This window comes from Triticum aestivum, unplaced genomic scaffold (assembly GCF_018294505.1).
Source record: "Triticum aestivum cultivar Chinese Spring unplaced genomic scaffold, IWGSC CS RefSeq v2.1 scaffold4B_scf_1987, whole genome shotgun sequence".
Lineage (NCBI taxonomy): Eukaryota > Viridiplantae > Streptophyta > Magnoliopsida > Poales > Poaceae > Triticum > Triticum aestivum.
In genome coordinates this window covers 1,221,999-1,240,492 of record NW_025225099.1, presented here as the reverse complement: position 1 = coordinate 1,240,492, position 18,494 = coordinate 1,221,999, and positions in this window count along the sequence as shown.

Genomic DNA, 18,494 nt, shown 5'->3' with positions numbered 1-18,494 from the left:
AACTATGAGGCCCTTCATGGCCTGTTCGGCCACCTTGTGGAGCTCGACCAGCCGCTTCAGATGGTCGCTAAGGGGCACCGGATGTCCGGTCTCAGCATACTGAGACCAGAAGACCTTCTCCATCGAGCTCCCCTCCTCGGCCCTGTAGAAAGCGGCAGCATCGGACACGCTGCGGGGCAGATCTGCGAACGCTCCTGGAGAGCTCGGAATTCGGGTAAGTGATAGGTAATTCACACTCACATGCTTACTTTGCATGAAAAATGCCTTACCCGCCGCTATTTTCTTCAACGCCTCGACTTCCTGGAGGGCCTTATAGGCTTCTGCCTTAGCGGCTTTGGCACTCTCAAGAGCCGTTGCAAGCTCAGACTCTCGAGTCTTCGAGTCACGCTCCAAACTCTCGTGTTTTTCCACGAGAGCCTGGAGCTCTTGTTGTACCTCCGCCACCCGCGCCTCCTGCTTCTCTCGCTCGGTGCGCTCTGCGGCCGCATTACGTTCGGCCGTGGCCACCGCCTCCTTCAGGGTCGCCACCTCATTAGTGGCCCCTGCAATACCCACGTTATCCTTGTCATTCTTCTTGCAACCAAAATCCTTTTCTGTAAGGTACAATTTTAATAAGGTGTTACTCACCTTCCTTGTCCTCGAGCTGCTTCTTGGCACGGCCGAGCTCGTTCTCAGACCGCTCGAGGCTTTGCTTCAAAGTATTGACCTCCGCAGTCAGTGCGGTAGAGGTCAGCAGCGCAGCCTGCAATCCCATATTGACATATTTTTTATGACTCCTGCGTATATATTTTTAGATCCTCAGTCCGGCTTTTCTTTCCGAACACCGAACCGAGCATCAGGGGCTACTGTCTATGCGGTACTATTTTACATATATCAAAATTCTTACCTCAAAGCCTGTTAGAAGGCTGCTGCAGGCTTCGGTCAGCCCGCTCTTGGCAAGCTGAACCTTCTGAATCACCGCACTCATAACAGTGCGGTGTTCCTCTTCGGTGGAGGCGCCATTAAGCGCCTCCATCAAGCTATCCGGCGCCTCCAGTTGGACGGAGGCTGCCGGCGTCACGGTCTTGCCCTTCTTACGAAGGGGCCGCTCGCCGGACTCCGGAGCCACTATGGGTTCCGGGGCCGAGTCCGGTGCAAAGTCCGGGAGGTTGTTCTGCGACACCTCCGGGGCCTCCTCCTCCTGGTGAGTCCCTTCCCGGGATCTCACCTCGGCATCGTCCGCATCACGGGGGGTAGAGGCGGTCGGAAGAGAATCCATATCCGACGCACCTAAGGACCCGCTCGACGAAGCGGGAAGATCATCCTTGGGCGGACTGCAGGGTTGTATGCGGCATTAGAAAGACATTATGTGGCGAAAAGAAAAACCATGAAGTTATTCGGGAGTCCGGATACTTACGATCTCGCCAGGGGCTTGGCCCTTGGGGGCCAATCCTCGTCATCGTCACCGGCATTGGCAGAGCAGTCCGGGGGAAGAGTCCTTCCCTTCTTGGACCCTTCGGCCTCCCTCGTTGGGGAGGCCTTCCTTTTCTTCCCTCCCCCCGCTAGGGGAGAGGCTTTCTTCTTCTCCTCCTCGCCTTTGTGGGAGGAGTCTACCTCGGAGTCATCATCCGATAACACCTGAAAACAGGAACTCTTCCGAGTGCCCGTGGCCTTCTTCTTGGCCTTCTTCTCCGGCACCACGTGGGGTGCCGGAGCCAGCAGCCACGTTAAGCGGGCGTCCGCTGGGTCCTCTGGTAATGGGGCCGGATAGATAGTCTGTTCGGTCTTCTCCAGCCAGCCCTGTCAAAGGAGAGGGAGTTTAGATCCCGCATAGAGTCAAACTATGGAAAACAAATGCCCCGTAAGGGGCAAAATCGCTTACCTCGTCAGCTGGACGCTGCGAGCTAAACCCGCGATCTTCAGTAGCGGATGCGGGAGCCTCAGCACCCTTAAACAGCACCTTCTAGACATCTTCATATGTAGTATCGAAGAGCCCGCTCAAAGTCTAGTGCTGCGCCAGATCGAACTCCCACATATTGAAGCCCCGTCATTGGCACGGGAGAATCCGGTGGATGAGCATGACCTGGACTACGTTGACAAGCTTGAGCTTCTTGTCCACTAGCTTTTGGATGCAGGCTTGGAGTCTGGTCAGCTCCTCCGAATCACCCCATGTCCGGCCGCTCTCTTTCCAGGAGGTGAGACGTGTGGGGATGCCAGATCTGAATTCGGGGGCCGCTGCCCATTCAGGGTCACGCGGCTCGATGATGTAGAACCACCCCGATTGCCACCCCTTAATGGTTTCCACGAAAGTGCCCTCAAGCCAAGTAATGTTGGACATCCTGACCACCATGGCGCCTCCGCATTCCGCTTGGCTGCCCTTCACAACCTTCGTCTTGATACTGAAGGTCTTGAGCCACAAGCCGAAGTGGGGCTGGATGCAGAGGAAGGCCTCACACACGACGATAAACGCCGAGATGTTGAGGATGAAATTTGGGGCCAGATCATGGAAATCCAGGCCGTAGTAGAACATGAGCCCCCGGACAAAGGGATGGAGTGGGAAGCCCAGTCCACGGAGGAAATGGGGAAGAAATACTACCCTCTCATGGGGCCTGGGGGTGGGGATGAGCTCTCCCTTGTTGGGGAGCCGGTGCGCGATGTTGCTGGACAGATATCGGGCGCTGCGCAGCTTCTGGATGTGCCCCTCCGTGACGGAGGAGGCCATCCACTTGCCTCCCGCTCCGGACATAGTTGGAGGAGGTTGAGGTGAGATGTGCGGACTTGGGCGCTAGAGCTTGAGTCCGCGGAGATGGATAAGCCAAGGAGGAAGAAGGCGCAGGTAAAAGGGTTGGATCTTTATCCCCTTATATGGGCGGACAAAAACATGTGTCCCCACCGGCCTGACAAAACTCGCTTATCTCCCAAGCGCCGCAATCAATGGCGCGCTTGGGTTACCCGCGTCCGTATTGATGGGAATCCCGAAATAAGGGGAGCACGATCTCTGCTTCGACAAGACGTGCCAAGGAAACCGCTTCGCTGAACGCGCTGAGGTGGTACAATAAAAACAATTCTAGTAAAGGCTTGGTAGTGGTGTGACGTCACGCCACCAAATACGTTAGCAAATTGAACTTGTGTAATATTATTCTCTCTATGGTGGTACGTGGAATTTATTTTGCAGAGCCGGACACTATCCTGGTGTTCACAATCTTCTATAAATTATTCGGAGGAGGAACCCGCCTTGCAATGTCGAAGACAATATGCGCGCCGGACTCGTCGTCATTGGAGCTTGGTTCAGGGGCTACTGAGGGAGTCCTGGACTAAGGGGTGTCTGGATAGCCGGACTATTATCATCGGCCGGACTCCAAGACTATGAAGATACAAGATTGAAGACTTCGTCCCGTGTCCGGATGGGACTTTCCTTGGCGTGGAAGGCAAGCTTGGCGATTCGGATATGTAGATCTCCTACCATTGTAACCGACTCTGTGTAACCCTAGCCCTCTCCGGTGTCTATATAAACCGGATGGCTTTAGTCCGTAGGACGAACAATAATCATACCATAGGCTAGCTTCTAGGGTTTAGCCTCCTTGATCTCGTGGTAGATCCACTCTTGTAACACACATCATCAATATTAATCAAGCAGGACATAGGGTTTTACCTCCATCAAGAGGGCCCGAACCTGGGTAAAACATCGTGTCCCTTGTCTCCTGTTACCATCCACCTAGACGCACAGTTCGGGACCCCCTACCCGAGATCCGCCGGTTTTGACACCGACAATGGGCATGTTATTTACTTCTGCGAGGAAGCTGCTAATATTGCTAAACCCCACGCTAAGATACATAGACCTGTTGTAGGCATGCCCGTTAATTCTGTTAAAATAGGAGATCATTGTTATCATGGCTTATGTGATATGGGTGCTAGTGCCAGTGCAATACCTATTTCCTTATATGAAGAAATTATGCATGATATCGCACCCGCTGAGTTAGAAGATATTGACGTTACAATTAAGCTTGCCAATAGAGACACTATTTCACCATTTGGGATTGTTAGAGATGTCGAAGTCTTGTGTGGGAAAGTTAAATACCCTGCTAATTTTCTTGTTCTTGGTTCCCCACAAGATAGCTTTTGTCCCATTATATTTGGTAGACCCTTCTTGAATATTGTTAATGCTAAGACTGATTGTGAAAAGGATGTTGTTACAATTAGCTTGGGGGATATGAAACATGAGTTTAATTTTGCTAAATTTCATAGACAACCCCATGATAAAGAATTGCCTAGTAAGGATGAAATTATTGGTCTTGCTTCTATTGTCGTGCCTCCTACTGATCCGTTAGAACAATATTTGCTAGATCATGAAAATGATATGTTTATGAATGAAAGAAGGGAGATAGATGAATTATTCCTTAAACAGGGTCCTATTTTGAAACACAACTTGCATGTTGAAATCCTAGGGGATCCTCCTCCACCCAAGGGCGACCCCGTGTTTGAGCTTAAACCATTACCTGATACTCTTAAATATGCTTATCTTGATGAAAAGAAGATATATCATGTTATTATTAGTGCTAACCTTTCAGAGCAGGAAGAGGACAGATTATTGAAAACTCTGAAGAAGCACTGTTCTGCTATTGGATATACTCTTGATGATCTTAGGGGCATTAGCCCCACTCTATGCCAACACAAAATAAAATTGGAAGAAGATGCCAAACCAGTTAGAGACCATCAACGACGTTTAAATCCTAAGATGAAAGAAGTGGTAAGAAAGGAGATACTAAAGCTCCTTGAGGTAGGTATAATTTATCCCGTTGCTGATAGTCAATGGGTAAGTCGTGTCCCTAAGAAGGGAGGTATTATTGTCGTCCCTAATGATAAAGATGAATTGATCCCGCAAAGAATTATTACAGGTTATAGGATGCTAATTAATTTCCGCAAATTAAATAAAGCTACTAAGAAAGATCATTACCCTTTACCTTTTATTGATCAAATGCTAGAAAGGCTATCCAAACATACACATTTTTGCTTTCTAGATGGTTATTCTGGTTTCTCTCAAATACATGTGTCAGCGGACGATCAAGCAAAGACTACTTTTACTTGCCCTTTTGGTACTTTTGCTTATAGACATATGCCTTTTGGTTTATGTAATGCACCTGCTACCTTTCAAAGATGCATGATGGCTATTTTCTCTGCCTTTTGTGAAAATATTTGTGAGGTATTCATGGATGATTTCTCCGTTTATGGATCCTGTTTTGATGATTGCTTGAGCAACCTTGATCGAGTTTTGCAGAGATGTGAAGACACTAGTCTCGTCTTGAATTGGGAAAAGTGCCACTTTATGGTTAATGAAGGCATTTTCTTGGGGCATAAAATTTCTGAAAGAGGTATTGAAGTTGATAAAGCTAAAGTAGATGCTATTGAAAAGATGCCATGTCCCAAGGACATTAAGATATACGAAGTTTCCTTGGTCATGCCAGTTTTTATAGGAGGTTCATTAAGGACTTTTCTAAAATCTCTAGGCCTCTAACTAATTTATTGCAAAAAGATAATCCTTTTGTCTTCGATGATGATTGTGTAGAAGCATTTGAAATACTTAAGAAAGCTTTGATTTCTGCACCTATTGTTCAGCCACCTGATTGGAATTTACCCTTTGAAATTATGTGTGATGCTAGCAATTATGATGTAGGTGCCGTTCTAGGGCAAAGAGTTGATAAGAAACTAAATGTTATTCAATATGCTAATAAAACTCTAGACACCGCCGAGAGAAATTATGCTACTACTGAAAAAGAATTCTTAGCAGTTGTATTTGCATGTGATAAGTTCAGACCTTATATTGTTGATTCTAAAGTAACTATTCACACTGATCATGCTGCTATTAAATATCTTATGGAAAAGAAAGATGCTAAACCTAGACTTATTAGATGGGTTCTCTTGCTCCAAGAATTTGATTTACATATTGCTGATAGAAAGGGAGTTGAGAACCCCGTTGCAGACAACTTGTCTAGGTTAGAGAATGTTCTTGATGAGCCACTACCTATTGAAGATAGCTTTTCTGATGAACAATTGGATGTCATGAATGCTTCTCGTACTGCTCCATGGTATGTTGATTATGCTAATTACATTGTTGCTAAATTTATACCACCTAGCTTCACATACCAGCAAAAGAAAAAGTTCTTTTATGATTTAAGACATTACTTCTGGGATGACCCACACCTTTATAAAGAAGGAGTAGATGGTGTTATTAGATGTTGTGTACCCGAGCATGAACAGGAATAGATCCTACGCAAGTGTCACTCCGAACCATATGGAGGACATCATGCTGTGGATAGAACTGCACATAAGGTATTGCAATCCGGTTTTTATTGGCCTACTCTCTTCAAAGATGCCCGTAAGTTTGTATTGTCTTGTGATGAATGTCAAAGAATTGGTAATATTAGTAGACGTCAAGAAATGCCTGTGAACTATTCTCTTGTTATTGAACCATTTGATGTTTGGGGCTTTGATTATATGGGACCTTTTCCTGCCTCTAATGGATATACACATATTTTAGTTGTTGTTGATTACGTTACTAAGTGGGTAGAAGCTATTACAACTAGTAGTGTTGATCATAACACCTCTATTAAGATGCTTAAAGAAGTTATTTTTCCGAGGTTTGGAGTCCCTACATATCTCATGACTGATGGTGGTTCACATTTTATTCATGGTGCGTTTCGTAAAATGCTTGCTAAGTATGATGTTAATCATAGAATTGCATCTCCTTATCACCCACAGTCTAGTGGTCAAGTAGAGTTGAGTAATAGAGAGATCAAATTAATTTTGCAAAAGACTGTTAACAGATCTAGAAAGAATTGGTCCAAGAAACTTGATGATGCATTATGGGCCTATAGAAATGCATATAAAAATCATATGGGTATGTCTCCATATAAAATGGTTTATGGAAAAGCATGTCACTTACCTCTCGAACTTGAACATAAGGCATATTGGGCTACTAAAGAGATCAACTATGATTTCAAACTTGCCGGTGAGAAGAGGTTATTTGACATTAGCTCACTTGATGAATGGAGAACCCAAGCCTATGAGAATGCCAAGCTGTTTAAAGAAAAAGTTAAAAGATGGCATGACAGAAGGATACAAAAGCGTGAGTTTAAGGTAGGTGATTATGTGTTGCTATTCAACTCTCGTTTAAGATTTTTGCAGGAAAACTTCTCTCTAAATGGGAAGGCCCTTGCGTTATCGAGGAGGTCTATCGTTCTGGTGCCATAAAAATCAACAACTTTGAAGGCACAAGTCCAAGGGTGGTGAACGGTCAAAGAATCAAACATTATATCTAAGGTAATCCTATAAATGTTGAAACTAATATTATTGAAACCGTAACCCCGGAGGAATACATAAGGGACACTTTCCAGAATGTTTCAGACTCCGAAAAGGAATAGGTATGTGGTACGGTAAGTAAACCGACTCCAAAACAATTCTAATGGCAATTTTTCTCTATTTTGGAATATTTAAGAAAATAGGAAAATAAGAAGTAGTCCGGGAAGGACACGAGACCTCCAAGAGGGTGGAGGGCGTGCCCACCCCTACTGGGCGCACCCCCCTGCCTCGTGGGCACCTTGTGTGCTCTCCGAACTCCATTTTCTTGCACGAGACTTCTCTTGGTCGGTAAAAATTCATTATATAATATCCCGAAGGTTTTGACCACCGTATTACGCAAAAATCCTCTGTCTTTGTTTCTAGCTGTTTTTCTGACATATCTAGAGCATCATGACGTCACCCTCCTCCAACAATGAAGACAAGGATGCTTGGCTATTGAAGATATAGCTGAAAAGAGAACAACCGGAGGAGATCAACAAGGATGAAGGGATCAAGAAGGTCATGGAGGATCAAGCTCCGGCGGCGGAAAAATAAAACATCCCTCAACCTCTACCTAACCTCTTTACCCCAACTGAGATTGAAGCTTTCAAGATGATTGAGTTAGATCGTATACAAAACTAGTATCTCACACAGGAAAATATTTTGTTGAAGGAGCATATCATCGCACTCAAGGGCATTATCCGCAAACTGGAGGAGCTTCTACGCTCGATGTGCGACTATCCATCATCATCGCCACCTTCTTCACCACCTCCAAGGACATAATCACTTGGGTATGGGCACTCCCCTTGGCAACTGCCAAGCTTGGGGGAGATGCCCCGGTATCATATCACCATCACACTCCTATCTTTACCGTTTTACTTAGTTCGATCCTTTTGGTAATATCTTGATCTAGTAGAATAAAGTTTTGGTATGATTTAGTTTTGAGTTTTGCTTTGTGATCCCTCTATGTAATCGAGTCCGTGAGCTATATATAATAAAGATTAGTGTTGAGTCAAGGGCTTTGCTATCTTGCTATGATCTTGAATAAATAGAAAGAATAAAAAGAATAAAAGAGTTCATATTGATCTTATGGATAGTGATGACTTCACATATAAAGAGTATGAGGACTAAAAGTTGTTGAGAGTTAGCAAACATAGTTTTGGTCATCGTTGCAATTAATAGGAAGTAATAAAGAAAGAGAGGTTTTCACATATAAATATATTATCTTGGACATCTTTTATGATTGTGAGCACTCATTAAAGTATGACATGCTAAAGAGTTGATGTTGGACAAGGAAGACAACATAATGGGTTATGTTTTCTCACATCTTAGTAAAGTATATTATCATGGATCGTCCAACATGTTGAGCTTGTCTTTCCCCCTCGTGCTAGCCAAATTCCTTGCACTAAGTAGAAATACTACTTATGCTTCCAAATATCCTTAAACCCAGTTTTGCCATGAGAGTCCACCATACCTACCTATGGATTGAGTAAGATCCTTCAAGTAAGTTGTCATGTTGCAAGCAATAAAAATTGCTCTCTAAATATGTATGACTTATTAGTGTGGAGAAAATAAGCTTTATACGATCATGTGATATGGAAGTTATAAAAGCGACGGACTGAATAATAAAGGTTCATATCACAAGTGGCAATATAAAGTGACATTCTTTTGCATTAAGATTTTGTGCTTCCAACCCTAAAAGCACGACAACCTCTGCTTCCCTCTGTGAAGGGCCTATCTTTTACTTTATGTCTTTTACATTATGCAAGAGTCAAGGTGATCTCCACCTTTCCCTTTTTATTTTATCCATTGGCAAACACCTCGTGTTGGAAAGATCCTGATATATGTATGTATGTATATATATATATATATATATATATATATATCCAATTGGATGTAAGTTAGCATGAACAATTATTGTTGACATTACCCTTGAGGTAAAACGTTGGGAGGCAACACTATAAGCCCCTATCTTTCTCTGTGTCCGATTAAAATTCCAGAACCATAAGTATTGCGTGAGTGTCAGCAATTTTAGAAGACTATATGATAGTTGAGTATGTGGACTTGCTAGAAAGCTCTATTCTTGACTCTTTCTGATGTTATGATAAATTGCAATTTCTTCAATGACTGAGACTATAGTTTGTTAGTTCTCAATGAAGTTTCTGAATCATACTTGACATTGTGAATAGATTGTTACTTGAGCATAAGGAATCATATGACAAATTATATATATGTTGCTGTTATAAGAATGATCATGATGCCCTCATGTCCGTATTTTATTTTCATCGACACCTCTATCTCTAAACATGTGGACAAATTTTTCGTTATCGGCTTCCGCTTGAGGACAAGCGAGGTCTAAGCTTGGGGGAGCTGATACGTCCATTTTTCATCATGCTTTTATATCGATATTTATTTCATTATGGGCTGTTATTACACGTTATGTCACAATACTTATGGCTATTCTCTCTTATTTTACAAGGTTTATCATGAAGAGGGAGAATGCCAGCAGCTGGGATTCTGGGCTGGAAAAGGAGCAAATATTGGAAACCTATTCTGCACAGCTCCAAAAATCCTGAAACTCCACGAAAGTCATTTTTTGGAATTAATAAGAATTATTGAGCAAAAGAAGTACTAGAGGGGGCCCACACCTTGGCCACGAGGGTGGGGGGCGCGCCCACCCCTACTGGGCGCGCCCCTGCCTCGTGGGCCCCCTGGTGGCCCTCCGGTGCCCATCTTCTGCTATATGAAGTCTTTTACCCTGGAAAAAAAATCATGAGCAAGCTTATGGGACGAAACAATGCCGCCACGAGGCGGAACCTTGGCGGAACCAATCTAGGGCTCCGGCGGAGCTGTTCTGCCGGGGAAACTTCCCTCCAGGAGGGGGAAATCATCACCATCGTCATCACCAACGATCCTCTCATCGGGAGGGGGTCAATCTCCATCAACATCTTCACCAGCACCATCTCCTCTCAAACCCTAGTTCATCTCTTGTATCCAATCTTTGTACCCAAACCTCAGATTGGTACCTGTGGGTTGCTAGTAGTGTTGATTACTCCTTGTAGTTGATGCTACTTGGTTTATCCGGTGGAAGATCATTTGTTCAGATCCTTAATGCATATTAATACCCCTCTGATTATGAACATGAATATGCTTTGTGAGTAGTTACATTTGTTCCTGAGGACATGCATGAAGTCTTGCTATTAGTAGTCATGTGAATTTGGTATTCGTTCGATATTTTGATGAGATGTATGTTGTCTCTCCTCTAGTGGTGTTATGTGAACGTCGACTACATGACACTTCACCATTATTTGGTCCTAGAGGAAGGCATTGGGAAGTAATAAGTAGATGATGTGTTGCTAGAGTGACAGAAGCTTAAACCCTAGTTTATGCGTTGCTTCGTAAGGGGCTGATTTGGATCCACTTGTTTCATGCTATGGTTAGGTTTAGCTTAATACTTCTTTTGTAGTTGCGGATGCTTGCAATAGGGGTTAACCATAAGTGGGATGCTTGTCCAAGAAAGGACAGCACCCAACCACCGGTCCACCCACATATCAAATTATCAAAGTAACAAACGCGAATCATATGAGCGTGATGAAAACTAGCTTGACGATAATTCCCATGTGTCCTCGGGAGCGCTTTTCTCATTATAAGAATTTGTCCAGGCTTGTCCTTTGCTACAAAAAGGATTGGGCCACCTTGCTGCACCTTATTTACTTTCATTGCTTGTTACCCGTTACAAATTATCTTATCACAAAACTATCTATTACCTACAATTTTAGTGCTTGCAGAGAATACCTTACTGAAAACCGCTTGTCATTTCCTTCTGCTCCTTGTTGGGTTCGACACTCTTACTTATCGAAAGGACTACGATAGATCCCCTACACTTGTGGGTCATCAGGAACACTATTAGATCAAGGATGATTATCTTATGAGAGTTAACATACTTTGCATCCCCAAGTCTTCTCTTCGTTTGTTACTTTTGCAAGAATCTCACGGAGGAGGACTAATGGGACACTTTGGACGCGACCAGACATTCACTACACTCTCCAAGAACTATTTTTGGCCCAAGATGTTCCGCGACATCTCATGCTTCACCAACCGATGTTTGACATGTCGCAAAGCTAAGTCAAAAGCTCAATCCCACGGTCTTTACATGCCACTTCCTATTCCATATCAAACTTGGGAAGACATTAGCATGGACTTTGTACTTGGTTTGACTAGAACCCAAAATGGAAAGGATTCCGTCTTTGTTGTTGTGGACCGATTCTCTAAGATGGCTGATTTTATCCCATGCAACAACATAGACAATGCTTCACATATTGCAAATCTTTTTTGTACGGAAATCTTGCGCCTCCATGGAGAGCCAAACGATTGTCTCGGACCGCGACGTCAAGTTCTTGAGTTACTTTTGGAAGAATCTATGCGCCAAGCTCAGAATCAAGCTCTTGTTCTCTTCGTCATACCATCCTCAAACCGACAACCAAACAAAGGTGACGAACCAAACACTCTCCATTCTACTACGCATGTTGATAAAAAGGAACATCAGGGAGTGGGAGGAGTGCCTACCCATCTCCGAGTATGCCTACAACCGCGCAAGACATTCGACTAATGGCAAGTCCCCTTTCGAGGTCGTCTACGGTTTCAACGCGTTGTCCCCATTTGACATTCTTCCTCTTCCACTACAAAAGCGCATCAATATGGATGCGAGTGCATGAGAAAACTACCTCAAGAAGGTGCACAAAGATACAAGGAACACCATCGAGCGCCAAGTACAATGACTCGCGACCAAGCTCAACATCAACAAGCAACCCATGATATTCAACATTGGAGATCTTGTGTGGCTACACCTTCGCAAGGAACGCTTCCCCAACGAACGCAAGTCCAGACTTCTACCACGAGCCAATAGACCCTTCAAGGTGCTAGCACGCTACAACAACAACGCTTACAAGATCGACCTCCCAAACGACAAGTACAACGTGAGCGACATGTTCAATGTCAAAGACCTCTCGCCATACCATGGTGATGAAGCTTTCGATCCAAGGTCAGATCTTTCCCAAGGGGAGGAGATGATGCGGAGCATCGAACATATCTACATCTCCCACGAAACCACTTGGACCAATGACAAGAGCTCGAGCAAAGGCTATCGAAGATAAGGTGAACTCGCTCCTCTCCGAACTACCAGTTTCTACACATGAGACATGGCTAGTGAAGGAAGTATGCCCAAGATGCAATAATAAAGTTGTTATTTTATATTTCCTTATTCATAATAAATGTTTATTATTCATGCTAGAATTATATTAACCGAAAACTTGATACATGTGTGAATACATAGACAAAACAACATGTCCCTAGTATGCCTCTACTAGACTAGCTCGTTGATCAAAGATGGTTAAGTTTCCTAGCCATGGACAAGAGTTGTCATTTGATAACGGGATCACATCATTAGTGGAATGATGTGATGGAAAATACCCATCCGTTAGCTTAGCATAATGATCGCTCAGTTTTATTGCTACTGCTTTCTTCATGTCAAATATATATTCCTCCGACTATGAGATTATGCAACTCCCAGACACCGGAGGAATGCCTTGTGTGCTATCAAATGTCACAACGTAACTAGGTGATTATAAAGATGCTCTACGGATATCTTCGAAGGTGTTTGTTGGGTTGGCATAGATCGAAATTAGGATTTGTCACTCCGAGTATCGGAGAGGTATCTTTGGGCCCTCTCGGTAATGCACATCATATGAAGCCTTGCAAGCAATGTGAGTAATGAGTTGGTTATGGGATGATGCACTACGGAATGAGTAAAGAGACTTGCCGGTAACAAGATTGAACTAGGTATGAAGATACCGACGATCGAGTCTCGGGCAAGTAACATACCGATGACAAAGGGAATAACTATATTGACATTACGATTTGACCGATAAAGATCTTTGTGCAATATGTGGGAACCAATATGACCATCCAGGTTCTGCTATTGGTTATTGACCGGAGAGGTGTCTCAGTCATGTCTACATAGTTCTCGAACCCGTAAGGTCTGCACGCTTAACGTTCGATGACGATTGGTATTAAATGAGTTATGTGTTTTGGTGACCGAAGGTTGTTCGGAGTCCCATTTGAGATCACGTACATGACGAGGAGTCTCGAAATGGTCAAGAGGTAAAAATTGATATATTGGAAGGTTACATTTGGACACCGGAATGGTTTCGGAAAGTTTCGGATGATTTTCGGAGTACTGGGAGGTTACTGGAACCCCCCGGGAATTAATGGGCCAACATGGGCCATAGGGGAGAGGGGAGGCAGCCCACAAGGGGTGGTTGTGCCCCCTTCCCATAGGGAGTCTGAATTGGACTAGGGGAGGGGGGGCGCCCCGCTTTCCTTGTCCGGTTCCCTCTCCCTTCCCCTTTTCCCCTCCAAAAAGAAGGAAAAAAGGGGGGCGAATCCTACTAGGAGTGGCGTCCTAGTAGGACTCCCCCCCATGGCACGCGCTCCTGGTGGCTGGCCTCCTCCCCCCTCCTTTATATACGGGGGCAGGGGGCACCCCAAAGGCACAACAATTGTCTTAGCCGTGTGCGGTGTCCCCCTCCACCGTTTACTCCTCCGATAGTATCATCGTAGTGCTTAGGCGAAGCCCTGCACGGATCACATCACCAACACCGTCATCGCTCCATTGTGCTCACGGAACTCATTGACTCCATTGACACTCTGCTGGATCAAGAGTTCGAGGGACGTCATCGAGCTGAACGTGTGCAGAAGTCGGAGGTGCCATACATTCGGCACTTGATCAGTTGACTCGAGAAGACATTCGACTACATCAACCGCGTTAAGTTAACGCTTCTGATTTCGGTCGACGAGGGTACGTGGACACACTCTTCCCCTCTCGTTGCTATGCATCTCCTAGAAAGATCTTGTGTGAGCTTAGGAATTTTTTTGAAATTGCATGCTACGTTTCCCAACAGTGGCATCAGAGCCAGGTCTATGCGTAGATGATATGCACGAGTAGAACTCAAAGAGTTGTGGGTGGTGATTGTCATACTTACCACCAATGTCTTATTTTGATTTGGCGGTATTGTTGGATGAAGCAGCCCGGACCAACCTTACATGACCGCATTCACGAGAGCGGTTCCACCGACAGACATGCAACTAGTTTTGCATAAAGGTGGCTGGCAGGTGTCTGTTTCTCCAACTTTTGTTGAATCGAATTTGAATGCGGCCGGTCCTTGTGAAGGTTAAAACTACAAACTTCATAAATCACCGTTGTGGTTTTTGTGCCGTAGGTATCTACGGTTCATGCTAGAATCCCGTAGCAGCCACGTAAAACTTGCCACAAACAAAGTAGAGGACATCTAACTTGTTTTTGCATGGCATGTTGTGATGTGATATAGTCAAGACATGATGTGATATAAAGATTGTTGTATGAGATGATCATGTTTCATAAAAGTTATCGGCAACTGGCAGGAGCCATATGGTTGTCGCTTTATTATATGAAATACAAACGCTATGTAATTGCTTTACTTTATCACTAAGCGATAGCGATAACATATAAGCAATGGTTGGCGAGACGACCACGATGCTACGATGGAGATCAAAGGTGTCAAGCCAGTGACGATGGAGATCATGATGTTGCTTTGGTGATGGAGATCATGAGAACAAGATGATGATGGCCATATCATGTCACATATTTTGATTGCATGTGATGTTTATCTTTTATGCATCTTATTTTGCTTAGTACGGCGGTAGAATTATAAGATGATCCCTCACTAAATTTCAAGGTATAAGTGATCTCCCCGAGTATGCACCGTTGCGAAAGTTCTTCATGCTGAGACACCATGTGATGGTCGGATGTGATAGGCTACATTCAAATACAACGGGTGCAAGCCAGATTTGCACACACAGAATACTCGGGTTAAACTTGACGAGCCTAGCATATATAGATATGGCCTCGGAACACTGGAGACCTGATACGTCTCCAATGTATCTACTTTTCCAAACACTCTTGCCCGTTTTGGACTCTAACTTGCATGATTTGAATGGAACTAACCCGGACTGACGATGTTTTCAACAGAACTGCCATGGTGTTATTTTTGTGTAGAAATAAAAGTTCTCGGAATGACCTGAAAATCCATGGAGACACATTTTGGAATTAATAAAAAATATTGGTGAAAGAATCAGCATCAGGGGGCCCACACCCTATCCACGAGGGTGCAGGGCGCCCCCTTGGGATGTGCCCCTGCCTCGTGGGACCCTGGGACTCCACCGACCTCAACTCCAACTCCATATATTCACTTTCAACGAGAAAAAAATTGAGAGAGAAGGATTCATCGCGTTTTACGATACGGAGCCGCCGCCAAGCCCTAATCTTCCTCGGGGGGCTGATCTGGAGTCCTTTCGGGGCTCCAGAGAGGGGAATCCGTCTCCATCGTCATCATCAACCATCCTCCATCACCAATTTCATGATGTTCACCATCGTGCGTGAGTAATCCCATCGTAGGCTTGCTGGACAGTGATGGGTTGGATGATATTTACCATGTAATCGAGTTAGTTTTGTTAGGGTTTGATCCCTAGTATCCATTATGTTCTAAGATTGATGTTGCTATGACTTTGCTATGCTTAATGCTTGTCACTAGGGCCCGAGTGCCATGATTTCGATCTAAACCTATTATGTTTTCATGAATATATGTGAGTAGTTGATCCTATCTTGCAAGTCAATAGTCACCTACTATGTGTTATGATCCGGCAACCCCGAAGTGACAATAATCGGGACCACTCCCGGTGATGACCGTAATTTGAGGAGTTCATGTATTCACTAAGTGTTAATGCTTTGGTCTGGTACTATATTAAAAGGAGGCCTTAATATCCTGTAGTTTCCAATAGGACCCCACTGCCACGGGAGGGTAGGACAAAAAATGTCATGCAAGTCCTTTTTCATAAGCACATATGACTATATTCGGAATACATGCCTACATTACATTGATGAACTGGAGCTAGTTCTGTGTCACCCTATGTTATAACTGTTGCATGAGGAATCTCATCCGACATAGTTATCCATCATTGATCCATTGCCTACGAGCTTTTCACATATTGATCTTTGCTTAATTACTTCTCCATTGCCACTGTTACGGTTACTACAAAACTGCTACTGTTACTTTTGCCACTTTACCATTACTTCCATACTACTTTGCTACTAAATACTTTGTTGCAGATATTAAGTCTTTCAGGTGTGGTTGAATTGACAACTCAACTGCTAATAATTGAGAATATTCTTTGGCTCCCTTGTGTCGAATCAATAAACTTGGGTTGAATACTCTACCCTCGAAAACTGTTGCGATCCCCTATACTTGTGGGTTATCAAAGACTATTTTCTGGCACCGTTGCCGGGAGCATAGATCTATTCTTTGAGTCACTTGGGATTTATATCTGTGTTGGGGAACGTTGCAGAAAATTAAAATTTTTCCTACAGTTTCACCAAGATCCATCTATGAGTTCATCTAAGCAACGAGTCAAGGGAGAGAGTTTGCATCTACATACCACTTGTAGATTGCGCGCGGAAGCTTGCAAGGTGATGATGTAGTCGTACTCGATGTGATTCGAATCACCGATGACCAAGTGCTGAACGGACAGCACCTCCGCGTTCAACACACGTACGGGACGGGAGACGTCTCCTCCTTCTTGATCCAGCAAGGGGGAAGGAGAGGTTGAGGAAGACAGCTCCACCGGCAGCATGACGGCGTGGTGATGGTGGAGAGGCAGTACTCCGGCAGGGCTTCGCCAAGCACACAACGGAGGAGGAGGGGTGTTGGGGAGGGGAGGGCTGCGCCTTGGAGGGTGGTGCGGCTGCCCTCCCCTCACCCCTCTATTTATAGGGGGAAGGGAGAAGGGGGCCGGCCCCCTAGAACCCATCTAGGGGGGGTGCGGCGGCCAAGGGGAGAGGGGGAGAGGGTGGCTTGCCCCCCAAGCCAAGGGGGCGCCCCCTCTAGGGTTCCCCCCTCAACCCTAGGCGCAAGGGCCCAAGGGAGGGGGTGCGGCCAGCCCACCAGGGGCTGGCTCCCTGCCCCACGCAGCCCATGTGGCCCCCCGGGAGGGGTGGCCCCTCCCGGTGGACCCCCGGAACCCTTCCGGTGGCCCCGGTACAATACCGGTATGACCCCGAAACTTCTCGGTGTCCGTTTGACAACTTCCCATATATAAATCTTTACCTCCGGACCCTTCCGAAGCTCCTCGTGACGTCCGGGATCCCATCTGGGACTCCGAACAACATTCGGTAGTCACTTACTAGTCTTCCTAATAACCCTAGCGTCACCGAAACTTAAGTGTGTAGACCCTACGGGTTCGGGAGACATGCAGACATGACCGAGACGCTCTCAGGTCAATAACCAACAGCGGGATCTGGATACCCATGATGGCTCCCACATGCTCCTCGATGTTGTCATCAGATGAACCACGATGTCGAGGATTCGATCAAACCCTGTATGCAATTCCCTTTGTCAATCGGTACGTTACTTGCCCGAGACTCAATCGTCGGTATCCCAATACCTTGTTCAGTCTCGTTACCGGCAAGTCACTTTACTCGTACCGTAATGCATGATCCCGTGTCCAACACCTTGGTCACATTGAGCTCATTATGATGATGCATTACCGAGTGGGCCCAGAGATACCTCTCCGTCATACGGAGTGACAAATCCCAATCTCGATCCGTGTCAACCCAACAGATACTTTCGGAGATACCTGTAATGCACCTTTATAGTCACCCAGTTACGTTGTGACGTTTGATACACCCAAGGCACTCTTACGATATCCGGGAGTTACACGATCTCATGGTCGAAGGAAGAGATACTTGACATTGGCAAAGCTCTAGCAAAACGAACTACACGATCTTTTATGCTATGCTTAGGATTGGGTCTTGTCCATCACATCATTCTCCTAATGATGTGATCCCGTTATCAACGACATCCAATGTCCATAGTCAGGAAACCATGACTATCTGTTGATCACAACGAGCTAGTCAACTAGAGGCTCACCAGGGACATATTGTAGTCTAAGTATTCACACGTGTATTACGATTTCCGGATAATACAGTTATAGCATGAATAAAAGACATTTATCATGAACATTGAAATATAATAATACTTTTATTATTGCCTCTAGGGAATATTTCCAACAGTCTCCCACTTGCACTAGAG